Here is a 13,624-nt window from a genome sequence, read left to right on the forward strand (position 1 = left end):
GGTGATATGTGTTGCGTATTCTACAACTCGCAGTCATGTCTATGCATATTTCATTGTCCATAAAGGTAGTGTCGCCATATCTTCAAGGCAAAAACAACTGCACCAAGTTCAAGGACGAGCGTAGTGTAGTTCTTCTCATGCATATTGAGTTGCCTTGACGTGTAAGTGATAACCTTCTCTCGTTGCATAAGGACACAACCAAGGCCAAGGTTTGAAGCATCGCAATACACGACGAATTCGTCGTTACCATCAGGAAGAGCTAGGATAGGAGCATTGCAAAACATGTCCTTGAGCGTTTGGAAAGACTCCTCTAGTTCAGGACCCCAAACAAAAGGTTTATCTTTTTGAGTCAAGGAGGTAAGAGGGACGGCGATTTTCGAGAAGTTGGAAATGAAACGACGATAATAACCAGCTAGACCAAGAAACGAATGAATTTCAGACGCAGACTTAGGAGCAATCCAGTTCTTCACTGCTTAAATCTTTGCAGGGTCAAAGTGAATACCAAGTTCGTTAATAATGTGACCAAAGAATTGAACCTCTTTTAACTAAAATTCACCCTTGGAGAATTTGGCGTAAAGACGTTCAGCGCATAGAAGTTGAAGGATAAGACGCAAGTGTCGCTCGTGCTCTTCTTGAGTCTTGGAGTAGATGAGAATATCGTCGATGAAGACGATCACGAAACGATCAGAGTACGCTTTGCACAAGCGGTTTATCAAATCCATGAAAACTGCAGGTGCGTTGGTCAGACCAAAGGGCATGACCACAAACTCATAATGATCATAGCATGTTCGAAAGGCGGTTTTGGGTATATCTTCTTTGAGGACTCGAAGTTGATGATAACCGGAATGGAGATCAATCTTAGAAAAGCAAGTTGCCCCTTGTAATTGATCGAAGAGATCATCAATACGTGGAAGAGGATATCGGTTTTTGACAGTAAGCTTGTTGAGCTCACAATATTCAATACACATTCGGAATGATCCATCCTTCTTCTTGACGAATAAAACGGGAGCGCCCCAAGGAGAAGTACTAGGGTGTATAAAGCCTTTATCAAGAAGCTCTTGAAGTTGGCTCGAAAGTACTTGGATCTCAGAGGTTGCTAGACGATAAGGAGACTTAGTGACAGGCATAGCCATAGGCACTAAATCAATGAGAAAGTCAACAGAATGAGCAGGAGACGGACCAGGAAGATCATCGGGAAAAACATCGGGAAAATGATGTACAACAGGAACGTCACTTATGCATGGGCCTTTGTCCTTCTTTTCCACAATGTGAGCGAGAAAGGAGAAGGTACCCTTGCGCAAGCACTTGTTCGCTTGAGTACATGACATGACTTTGAGACCTTGAGAAGGTTTCTCGCCATATACGTGTAGAGAATCACCATTTGGAAGAGGAAGACGAATGAACTTGTCAGGACAAACAACTTTAGTACGAACTCGCCTAAGCCAGTCCATACCTACTATGACGTCGAAACTACCCATTTGCATAGGTATGAGGTCAATGTGAAACGTATGATCATTGAGTTTCAATGAACACTTAGAGAGAACGGAATTGATAGTGACGAATTTACCATTTGGCGACTTCGACAGTGAATGATCTAGTCAACTTAGAGCGTTTACACTTAAGCATAGGTTTGAATTCAATAGATAAAAAACTCTTATCTACGCCAGTATCAAATAAACACAAAGCATAGACATGGTTGACAAGAAACGTACCAGTTATAACATCGTTGGCATTGATGACGAAAGCTATACCTCGAGGTTGTTGTGGATGATGCTGCTGGTGTTGTTGTGGTGGTTGCTGAGGTTGATTGCGTTGGGGGCAAACATTGGCAAGATGATTAAGATCGACACACTTGAAACATGCTCGCACAGGGGCGGCTTGGGGTTGAGCTTGGTTCGGGGCAGGGTTTGCAACAATAGCTTGGTCTTGGGTAGGCATTAGGTTAAAGTGACATCAATTGGCGAAATGCCCGAACCTGTTACAGGTTGCGCATTTTGCGACACGGGGTGTTAGCGAGATAGTGGTAAGAGCATTGGTTACACTTGGGCCACGACCCAGTGGAGTTCCTCTTTGATGGTTCAGGGTTTGAGGTAGGAGGAACAGACTGTAAAAGTATCGGGTTTTGCGGAGTGATGACCACACAGTTTTGACTAGAAGCCTTCCGCTTCTATTTCTTGTTTTTCTTGGGTGGTTGAGAGGGTGAGGGTTCAACGGTGGTGATGTCGGTGGTAGCTTGGTGTGCATTCTTCGTTGAAACCTTGTCGAAGGTTCCATGAAGAATACAATTGTTGTTGAGTTCAACGGATATACAGAATACATCCTCGAGGGTTTTGGGGCAGGCATACGCAACATGGTTCATCAAGGCGAGTGGAAGGCAGCGAATGTATTTGGCAACGGCTTTGGGGATGGTGTCGACTTGACCAGGGGCAGAGAACACTGAGTTGTTTGAAGCGTGCTGTTAGACTAGCGTTGTTGCTCCCAACTTGCTTCAAATTCCAAAACTCTTTTTCGAGTTTTTGAAGCTTGTGGGGAGGACAAAACTCGTCCTTCATTAGTTGCTTCAGTTCATCCCATGGCAAGGTGTGAGCTGCGTCGTTACCTTGTTTGTTACGCTCGGAGGTCCACCATTCGAGAGCCCTCGAACGGAATACCCCTGTAGCGTCCAGGGTTCGCAGGTTGTCAGGACACCCGCTTTGGAGGAAGGTGAGTTCGATAGCATCGAACTAGTTCATCATGGCGGTGGCACCATCTTTCCCATTGAACTCGAGAAGCTTACAAGCCATAAACTATTTGAACTGGAACGTCATTCTAGGTGTTTCCACCTTCGAGTCGACGGAACCATGGGGTGAGTCATCGTTGGATTGGATTTTACTAACAATGTCAGGTAGGATCTTGGCCATTTGCTTGGCCATAAACTTCATACAATCCTTCTTAGACATCGTGTTGGAGTTGGAACCCTTCTTGGTCTTCTTGGACGTATCGTTGGACGACATCTAAAGAATCGAAAGAGATGAAAAGGATGAGACTTGATCATAACTTAAAATAAAGTTTTGCATGTATAAGCATGTAAGTATCATGTATCACGTAAGATTCACATAAATTGCAAGAATTTAACAAGTATTCACAAGTATAGACACATAAGAATGCGTAAAAGAGTATAAATTTAGTTTGTTCACGAGAATTATTATTGTTTTTGATTGCGAGAGACGTGTGAATCGTGTAACGGTTTTCGAAATGAACGAGGTAACAAATATAAAATCACATATAAATTGAGATAACATAAAAGAGAGGCTCATAAAACATTGGATTGTTTCGGGTTTAGAAACGTCGACTATTCCAAAGTGAATCGAAAGTTCTTTCAAATTAGGGAAACGTGCTTTGGCCTATAGGTAAGATACTCTCATCGATAAGCGATCAACGGTATCTTACCCTTCCAGTTACTACACGTCCCTAATTGATTGAAACAATCGAAACTTTGGCGGGATTGAAAATCGAGGAATGGGACTTAATCGACAAAATGCGGGTTTCACCCCTAACTTGATGATTTCGTACCCTAGGTGTGGTTGGTACTCGTCGGGTCAAAATTTAATTTCGACCCTTTGACTAGGGTCCACTAGAATTTGAATTGGAAATTTACCATCAAGATGTGGATTTCACTCCTAACTTGATGGCGTAATTTCATGCAAAATAAAGCATAAGCGGAATGAGAGTCATTTACCAAATTACGGGTTTCACGCCTATTTTGGTAAACTCGTCTTGTTTGTATTATGAGTGTCTTCAAGTGTATTGTGTAAAATGTCTTAGGAAAGACATGTTGTAAATATTAAGACAAAAAGAAGAGAAAGAAGCAAGTAGGAAGAAATAATAATTTTAACAAGTAGCAAGAATGGTCAAAAATAAGGTACTTACTATAGACTAGGTCGAACATGGCAATTCTACCTAATTCCCTATAGTTATGGCTCTGATACCAATCTGTCACACCCCAACCGATGCCGGAATCATCAGAGTGAGACGAAATAGATTGCTCATCACACATAACACTATTTTAGACAATAATTAAGTTCAAAACCGATTTCATCGATAATCAAAATTGTCAATAACATTACAAGGAATTCAAATTACAACAACAAAAGACAAGTACAACATGTTTAACATAACAAAATAATCAAATCTAGTATTTCAAGCGTGTTTCTAAGTCTTCCCTACTAGATTCGTCATAACATCATCAACCACCTGTAACATGTTAAAAATAAAGTCTCAACGCAAAAGCATTGGCGAGTACACAAGTTTGTAAATATATAGCATAAGTATAAAAGAATTTACTCGAATCCACATGGAAATTGTATACAAGGTAAACTAGCATGCAATACTAAATGTCAAACCCAAGTGTCCACAAGAATTATAAGTGTCCCTCGCCACAAAAGTAACAAGACTATTTATAAATAAAAAGCTTAACAATACCCCGACGGGCGGCGTGCTACTCCTATAGCGCTATAAATGTTAAGTTTGGGCTAGATAAGTTAATGACAAGTAGCAAAGTATGAATCTAGCATTAACCTAAGTATAACCAGTAGCATGTATAACGGACTGAGAATATAAAGTATGTTTGTGTGTGTTTTGTGTAATTTGTAAGTTAACATGTTACAACCCAAATTGTGTAAAAAGGAAAATGGGTCAAGTGTACTCACGGTTTTGCAAGCTTCCACTTGGTAATTCCGTGAAGAGTTAGTTGTTTGAGGATGGAACACCGAGTTCTCCTACATGAGGAAACATAGGTGTGTGAGTATTCGGATGTTAATGGAGGATTCAGATTCGGAATTTAAAGAACACAAAAGTATGTATATGAGAAAGTAATCATCTAGGTTTAAACACTCGTTTTTGACACTATGAATCCCGTATGGGTTAAAGTGATTTCATGGGTTAAGATACCCATTAGAATCGTAACGAGAGTAAGTCCTTAGATAATATAACTTATTAACATGACAAATAATCAATTGATTATTATCAAGGGTTCGGTTATGTATATATATTATACAGTGTATGTAATATGTCCAACATGTTTATCATGGATTTCATAGAAGTCATGCATGTAGGTAGGAGGATAACCTTCCTTAACCTCTTTCGTAAGATTCACCAATGCACAAGTTGTCACAAGGACAACTCGGATGGTCATGAATGAAATGGAGAGGAAATGTACATACTATACTATGAGGAAATCATCAAATGAGGTGGTGGATTGAAAGTAGGATTGTCACACCCCCAAAATCCACCTGCGGAGTATCACCGCTTGGGAGCGTGACATGACCAGGATCAAGCCACCAATCATATAGAACCATGTATAAAGTAAAAGTAATTGTATTAAACCAAACCCATCCATATGAAAGGTGTTCCAAAACATAAGTATCATATCAAAGTTTAGCGGAAGCAAATGCATAACAGCCCAATCATAAATAAAGTGTGTATTTGTCAAAATGTTCAAATCAAAGTAAACACGATCCTTGTCCACAACGACCGCGCCTCCCTGTGCAAGCTCCAAGTACCTAACGTCCTGCAAGGCATGTAACAGAGGATCAACAACTAGTTGAGCGAGTTCACAGAAAGTAAATGCGTAAAAGTAAGTTCATGAGTATCAGGTGGCTCTACTGGGCCGATATTGGTTTCTATTGGTGGGGGCTTCTCATGTTATTTATCCACTAGACTATGCGTAACTATAAGTGTTCTTCACAACCGAGAACAGTAGCGCGTATGGGGTTTACGTAGGTTTTACGTAAGTATCCTTCACAACCGAGGATAGGAGTACGCGGGGGTTTACGTAGGTTTTACGTAAGTGCCTGACACAACTGAGGCAGTAGTGAGTATAATAAGTTCACGTAGGTTTTACGTGAGTATCCTTCACAACCGAGGATAGCGAGTGGCATAAGTATACGTAGGTTTTACGTATGTGTCCTGCACAACCGAGGACGATGGTATGGTAGTCTAGTAGTAGTGTATGTACGAATCTCGTCAGTCACATTCCTTTAATCCCATTCCCAAGCCCTTGGGAATCCCATGCCTTAGTAAGGGTGTGAACTCACCTTGGTTTGCTCGGTATGCTAGGTTATGCACTCACAAGTAATCAATCAAGTCCTATTGTATGCACATATAATAATCAGTTTCGAATTTGCAATATTTCACATGTAATCTATGTTTCACACAAATGTTCATCACAGTTTGTACTATCATGATCATTGATTCACCTTCTTGGGAGAGTCGCAGTCTTAACGATGTTAGCAACTTATCAGAGTTTACAAACATAACAGGAATGATACAGTCACGCCGTTAACTAACTAGCAGGATATACTAATTGAGTTAACAACAGTTAACCACCTACATAGTCATGCACGTAACTTAACAATGTTAACAACTTAACAGGTTCAATCTTATATTCACAGTTGTCACATATATCATATAACAACTTAACACATATTCGTGGTTCCCTTTTTTTTTAACAACACACAAATTGGACAGAGGCTTGCCCTATAAAAGAACTCGGACGGACAAGCAACAAAGAGCTCGGACCCTCTTTCATTCACGTTTAACTTCGGACAAGGGGGGGTAGGGTTCAAAACTCGGACCTCTTGTGCTCTAGGGATAAAGGTCGGACAAGTAGTCATGGGGGTCAAAAGTCGGACCCCTTATCACTGCCAAAACTCGGACCAAAAGGTTGGGGGGGGGGGGTTTCCTTCATAACATTCGGACAAGAGCCAGGCCCAAAAACTCAGACATCCCTTAAGATCACAATCGGACTCCCTTTATTGTGGATAAAGTCGGACTAGGGCTTCAAGCCCAATACTCGGACCAATAACACAACAGAACTCGGACATATCATGAAGAAACTCGGACCTTGTGTGGATGGATTAGAAAAACTCGGACATGGGGAGGGGGTTAAAAACTCGGACCCCTCACCCATTCCTTAACAAAGTCGGACTAAGAGTTTTGCTCTTAAAACTCGGACAAGCATTAAATGAAATTCGGACAAGATACAAGTGAATCACTCAGACTCTATGTTTATATCATGAACTCGGATCTAATTGTTTTCATTACAAACTCAGACAACTATATGTTTACAAAGTTCGGACTAGGTACATCATAACAAACTCGGATTACATGATAACAAAACTCAGACTTTTGAGGTATTTATATAAAACTCGGATGGCATGATAACTTGTTTAAAATTCGGACTAACATGCTATTATAAAACTCAGACAAGAGTGTTCAATAAAACTCTGACTAAAAACAACATACATACGAATGTTCAAGTTCAACGTGATTATATCAGTTACGTTCCTATATTCATACGATCTTAAAAACCCTAATTACATTGTGGCAGTCTAGCATCAATCCGATTATCATTCAACAGTTATAGCATGTAAAGCATCTTGACATTAAGCAGACGATTACACCACTGATCAATATTATTTCACAACAATCAGATTTCAATCGGTAGCCACAGAACTATCATATATGAAGAACTAGGGTTTTTAACATGAATCACATAATCAAGAATCAAGAACAACAACAATTCATTAACAATTACCTTGGATTGTTTCTAGATGGATTGGTAATCAACTTGATGCAAAAGAACTTGTGAATCCAAGATTGATGAGAAGATGGTTGTAGAGAGGATTAGGGGAGGTGAAAGTACGTGTTTTGATTCTTTGTGAATGATTAGTGAATGATTAGGGAAGGGAATTAGGGTTATGAGTTGTTAAGGTTTCACTATTAACCCTAAACACCCTTAAGTATTATTTATTATAGTTTCAACACCACATTCCATTATTTGACAAATCTTTTACAAGTAGCACATAACCATGCACAACCACAAAACACTTTATTGTATCAAAACGTATACAGTTTCATAGCAAACCAATTGTGCAAGTAAACAACTAAACAATAACAGAACGTGCAATAAATGCGAAATAGAAATCTTGGAAATTCGAGTTGTCACATTATCCCCAACTTGAAAGAAATTTCGTCCCGAAATTTAGCATGCAGTTACTGAGGAAGCTAGATAAGCTGTATTGTTCACTGGTTTTCCTGGGGTGTCACATCATCCCCCCGTTGATTTGGAATTTCGTCCCGAAATTCCGCAGTAGTAGCTTCAGTCTCAGTAGTGGATGCGTTGGTTCCGAATAACTGGGGGTACTTTTCTTTCATTTGGTCTTCGCATTCCCAGGTATACTCTGGGCCACGTCGGGAGTTCCAACGAACTCGAACAAAAGGGATTCTCTTGCTTTTGAGGACCTTAACATCCCGGTCCGTGATTTCAACTGGCTCCTCGACGAACTGCAACCGCTCGTCGATAGTGAGTTCCTTAAAAGGAACTATGAGGGTCTCATCTGACAGGCACTTCTTCAGATTCGACACGTGGAATACGTTGTGAACTGCACCGAGTTCAGCTGGTAGGTTTAACTTGTAGGCCACTTTGCCTATTTTCTCAATGATCTCGAACGGTCTGACATACCGCGGATTGAGCTTGCCTCGTTTACCAAATCGAACCACACCCTTCCAGGGTGAGACTTTTAATAAAACCCGGTCCCCGACCTGAAATTCCAAAGGCTTCCTACGCTTGTCCGCGTAGGCTTTCTGACGGTCGTGTGCTGCCGCCATGCGTTGTCGTATTTGCGCAATCTTTTCTGTGGCGTCCACTACAATCTCCGGACCCGTGATCTGACTATCCCCCACCTCTGCCCAACAGAGAGGTGACCGGCATTTACGTCCGTACAATGCCTCGAATGGAGCGGCTTGTATGCTGGTGTGATAACTGTTATTATACGAAAACTCCACCAAAGGGAGATGCTTTTCCCAGCCGTTACCGAAATCAATAACACATGCCCGAAGCATGTCTTCAAGAGTTTGGATTGTTCGTTCAGATTGCCCATCCGTCTGAGGATGATATGCTGTGCTCATGTCTAATCGTGAGCCAAAAGATTTGTGCATTGCTTGCCATAGCTCTGACGTGAATCGTGCATCCCGATCCGAAATGATGGAGGTGGGCACCCCGTGCCTCGAAACAACTTCTTTAAGATAAATGTCTGCGAGAGTGGAGAACTTATCCGTTTCCTTTATAGCCAGGAAGTGTGCAGACTTGGTGAGTCGATCCACGATCACCCATATGGTATCATTCCCACGCTGAGATCTAGGTAGGCCTGTAACAAAATCCATGGAAATCTCTTCCCATTTCCACTGTGGTATCCTGGGTTGTTGAAGTAGGCCCGCTGGTTTCTGATATTCCACTTTGAGCTTGGCACATGTCAAACACTTGCCGACGTAAGTAGCAATGTGGGCTTTCATGCTAGGCCACCAATATGTTGTTTTGAGATCGTGGTACATCTTATCCGACCCTGGAAGTACCGAGTAGCGGGACTTGTGAGCTTCGTCCATTACCAGCTCGCGTAAACCGCCAAAAAGTGGGACCCAAATACGCCCCGTTACATAGTAGGCGCCGTCTTCCTTTTGTTCCATTCGTTGCCTTGAGCCGCGTAAGGCTTCAGCTTTGACGTTTTCGGGCTTCAATGCTTCCATCTGAGCAGTTCGTATCTGTGCGGGAAGATCAGACTGAATAGTGAGCTGCAAAGCTCGTACACGCCTAGGTAGAGTGTCTTTCCGACTGACAGCGTCAGCCACAACATTGGCCTTGCCTGGATGGTACTTGATGGCGCATTCATAATCATTAAGTAACTCGACCCATCGTCGTTGACGCATATTCAATTCCTTCTGCTTGAAGATATGCTCGAGACTCCTGTGATCGGTGTAAATTATGCACTTGGTACCGTACAGGTAGTGTCGCCATATCTTAAGTGCAAAAACAACAGCTCCCAGCTCTAAATCGTGAGTCGTGTAGTTCCGTTCATGAACCTTGAGTTGACGAGAGGTGTAGGCAATAACTTTATCCCGCTGCATCAATACACAACCAAGCCCCTGTATCGATGCATCACAATAGACGACGAAATCATCCGTGCCCTCTGGCAATGAGAGAATAGGTGCGCTGCATAGTCTATCCTTCAGATACTGAAAAGCCGTTTCTTGTGTATTACCCCAACGATAGGTAACACCTTTCTGTGTCAACATTGTGAGCGGCTGTGCGATCTTCGAAAAGTCTTTGATGAATCGTCTGTAATACCCCGCCAAACCCAAGAATTGGCGTATTTCTGTTGGTGTACGCGGTGCAGGCCAGTTCCTGATCGAATCTACCTTGGATGGATCGACATGAATCCCATCCCTGTTCACCACATGGCCTAGAAAGTGGACTTCACGAAGCCAGAAGTCGCATTTAGAAAACTTGGCGTACAATTGCTCCTTTCGAAGAAGTTCCAAGATAAGACGTAAGTGCTGCTCGTGTTCCTCCTGACTCTTGGAGTAGATCAGAATGTCGTCGATGAAAACGATGACGAACTTGTCAAGATAAGGTTTGCACACCCTGTTCATAAGATCCATGAAGACTGCAGGCGCGTTCGTAAGCCCGAATGGCATGACAAGAAACTCGTAATGACCGTAGCGAGTTCTGAATGCTGTCTTGGAGACGTCCTCATCCCGGACTCTCAGCTGATGATACCCTGACCTTAGATCAATCTTGGAATAGTAACTCGACCCTTGCAACTGGTCGAATAAGTCGTCAATACGAGGAAGGGGATAACGGTTCTTCACTGTGACTTTGTTCAGTTCGCGGTAATCGATGCACATCCTGAATGTGCCATCCTTCTTCTTCACGAATAGCATTGGAGCTCCCCAAGGCGAAGAGCTTGGACGAATAAAGCCCTTATCCAAGAGCTCTTGCAGTTGCTTTGATAGCTCTTCCAGTTCTGATGGAGCTAAACGATACGGTGCGCGAGCTATAGGTGCTGCTCCTGGAGCTAGCTCGATTTGAAACTCGACCTGGCGATGAGGCGGTAGACCAGGTAAATCTTCAGGGAACACCTGAGGAAATTCGCGTACAACTGGAATATCCTCTATTCTTTTCTCCTTCGAAGCTGCATCAGTAACTAGTGCCAAGATAGCCGAATGACCCTTTCGTAAACATTTCTGAGCCTTCAGGAAAGAGATGATGCCAACCACTGCACCACTCTTGTCGCCTTGAACTTCGAGAGGTTCCTTACCCGAACGAGGAATACGAATGATTTTCTCCTTACATAGAATCTCTGCCTGCTGCTTAGATAACCAATCCATGCCGATGACAATATCGAAACTACCCAGAACTATAGGAATAAGATCGATGGAGAAAGTCTGACCAGCTAAGACAATGCTACAACCCTTAACTATCTGTGTGGCCTCTACACTTTTACCGTTTACTAACTCTACAACATGCTTGGTGTTTAGGGGTGTGGGTGCACGTTTTAACAATTTACTCATTTTCAAAGACATATAACTCGTATCCGCACCCGAATCAAATAAAACTGTAACATAAATATCGTCGAGAAGACACTTACCCATAACGACGTTGGGATCATTTCTGGCATCACCCTGCCCCAACACAAACGCACGTCCCCTTGCTTCATTGCCATTGTTGTTCCCACCGCTGTTGTTGTTACCAATCTGTCACACCTCCAAAATCCACCTGCGGAGTATCACCGCTTGGGAGCGTGACATGACCAGGATCAAGCCACCAATCATATAGAACCATGTATAAAGTAAAAGTAATTGTATTAAACCAAACCCATCCATATGAAAGGTGTTCCAAAACATAAGTATCATATCAAAGTTTAGCGGAAGCAAATGCATAACAGCCCAATCATAAATAAAGTGTGTATTTGTCAAAATGTTCAAATCAAAGTAAACACGATCCTTGTCCACAACGACCGCGCCTCCCTGTGCAAGCTCCAAGTACCTAACGTCCTGCAAGGCATGTAACAGAGGATCAACAACTAGTTGAGCGAGTTCACAGAAAGTAAATGCGTAAAAGTAAGTTCATGAGTATCAGGTGGCTCTACTGGGCCGATATTGGTTTCTATTGGTGGGGGCTTCCCATGTTATTTATCCACTAGACTATGCGTAACCATAAGTGTTCTTCACAACCGAGAACAGTAGCGCGTATGGGGTTTATGTAGGTTTTACGTAAGTATCCTTCACAACCGAGGATAGGAGTACGCGGGGGTTTACGTAGGTTTTACGTAAGTGCCTGACACAACTGAGGCAGTAGTGAGTATAATAAGTTCACGTAGGTTTTACGTGAGTATCCTTCACAACCGAGGATAGCGAGTGGCATAAGTATACGTAGGTTTTACGTATGTGTCCTGCACAACCGAGGACGATGGTATGGTAGTCTAGTAGTAGTGTATGTACGAATCTCGTCAGTCACATTCCTTTAATCCCATTCCCAAGCCCTTGGGAATCCCATGCCTTAGTAAGGGTGTGAACTCACCTTGGTTTGCTCGGTATGCTAGGTTATGCACTCACAAGTAATCAATCAAGTCCTATTGTATGCACATATAATAATCAGTTTCGAATTTGCAATATTTCACATGTAATCTATGTTTCACACAAATGTTCATCACAGTTTGTACTATCATGATCATTGATTCACCTTCTTGGGAGAATCGCAGTCTTAACGATGTTAGCAACTTATCAGAGTTTACAAACATAACAGGAATGATACAGTCACGCCTTAACTAACTAGCAGGATATACTAATTGAGTTAACAACAGTTAACCACCTACATAGTCATGCACGTAACTTAACAATGTTAACAACTTAACAGGTTCAATCTTATATTCACAGTTGTCACATATATCATATAACAACTTAACACATATTCGTGGTTCCCTTTTTTTTTTAACAACACACAAATTGGACAGAGGCTTGCCCTATAAAAGAACTCGGACGGACAAGCAACAAAGAGCTCGGACCCTCTTTCATTCACGTTTAACTTCGGACAAGGGGGGGTAGGGTTCAAAACTCGGACCTCTTGTGCTCTAGGGATAAAGGTCGGACAAGTAGTCATGGGGGTCAAAAGTCGGACCCCTTATCCTTGCCAAAACTCGGACCAAAAGGTTGGGGGGGGGGTTTCCTTCGTAACATTCGGACAAGAGCCAGGCCCAAAAACTCAGACATCCCTTAAGATCACAATCGGACTCCCTTTATTGTGGATAAAAGTCGGACTAGGGCTTCAAGCCCAATACTCGGACCAATAACACAACAGAACTCGGACATATCATGAAGAAACTCGGACCTTGTGTGGATGGATTAGAAAAACTCGGACATGGGGAGGGGGTTAAAAACTCGGACCCCTCACCCATTCCTTAACAAAGTCGGACTAAGAGTTTTGCTCTTAAAACTCGGACAAGCATTAAATGAAATTCGGACAAGATACAAGTGAATCACTCGGACTCTATGTTTATATCATGAACTCGGATCTAATTGTTTTCATTACAAACTCAGACAACTATATGTTTACAAAGTTCGGACTAGGTACATCATAACAAACTCGGATTACATGATAACAAAACTCAGACTTTTGAGGTATTTATATAAAACTCGGATGGCATGATAACTTGTTTAAAATTCGGACTAACATGCTATTATAAAACTCAGACAAGAGTGTTCAATAAAACTCTGACTAAAAACAACATACATACGAATGTTCAAGTTC

This window comes from Helianthus annuus, chromosome 8 (assembly GCF_002127325.2).
Source record: "Helianthus annuus cultivar XRQ/B chromosome 8, HanXRQr2.0-SUNRISE, whole genome shotgun sequence".
Lineage (NCBI taxonomy): Eukaryota > Viridiplantae > Streptophyta > Magnoliopsida > Asterales > Asteraceae > Helianthus > Helianthus annuus.